Source organism: Frankliniella occidentalis, unplaced genomic scaffold (genome assembly GCF_000697945.3).
Source record: "Frankliniella occidentalis isolate FOCC.00 unplaced genomic scaffold, Focc_3.1 Scaffold37, whole genome shotgun sequence".
Classification (NCBI taxonomy): domain Eukaryota; kingdom Metazoa; phylum Arthropoda; class Insecta; order Thysanoptera; family Thripidae; genus Frankliniella; species Frankliniella occidentalis.
This window is the reverse complement of record NW_026267167.1, coordinates 236,544-237,206: the sequence shown is the minus strand read 5'-3', so window position 1 is coordinate 237,206 and position 663 is coordinate 236,544. Positions and strand designations below refer to the sequence as shown.

The following is a 663-nucleotide window of genomic DNA, read 5'->3' as shown; positions in this document are numbered from 1 at the left end:
GGGCGGGAGCGTGGCCGCAGAGGCGAGGCCGGCATCCATGTCATTTTATTGTGAAATAAATATATCGTACCATGGAAAAGTGTTCCGGAATTTTGGGTTGTTACGAAACGTTTTGGTCAAGATGGTGTCGTGTAAATCGCCGACAAAAAAAAGAGTGGGGGGGGGAGGTTGAGTTAAAAAACGATACGTAGTTATGTTTGTCTCATGATGGAAATTTGAATACTTATGAGTGTCTAAAGCCGCAAGACCAAACCAAGTTGAACACTTACAAGTGCTTGAGAGAGCAGGCGACGACACGCGGGCCGAGCGTCGAAGACCCCACCCCGTTCAACAGTTCTTTGGATTCAAATACTCAGTCTAGAAAAATCTCGCTCTCTTTACGTGAGACGCATCACTCCAATTATGTGCAGTGTTGTCGGTTGTGACCTTGGCACACTTTATGCCGGACACCGGACACGCGCGCGCCGCCAGTGTTGGCAGCGGCGGCAGCTTCTATGGCGTTATAGGGACCCCCCCGGGCGTTTTAGCAGCGTTTAGCAGCGCGACGCGGCGGGCGCACGACAAGAGCGCCGACGTGTTCCATACGCGGACAACAAGCGCGGTGCAGCGGGGCGCACGGCCCGAAAGGGCTTTTCAGAGCCAGTCTATCGCCGAGGCGGAGCG

The 663-nt window shown here is 53.8% G+C and overlaps 1 protein-coding gene across 11 annotated transcripts in view; it reads right to left on the bottom strand.

Annotated features, from left to right (window-relative positions):
• The window catches only part of LOC113214148 (disks large 1 tumor suppressor protein), a 24,686-nt gene that overhangs the window by 10,140 nt on the left and 13,883 nt on the right, over positions 1 to 663 (bottom strand). The gene's annotated exons all lie outside the window — the stretch shown is intronic.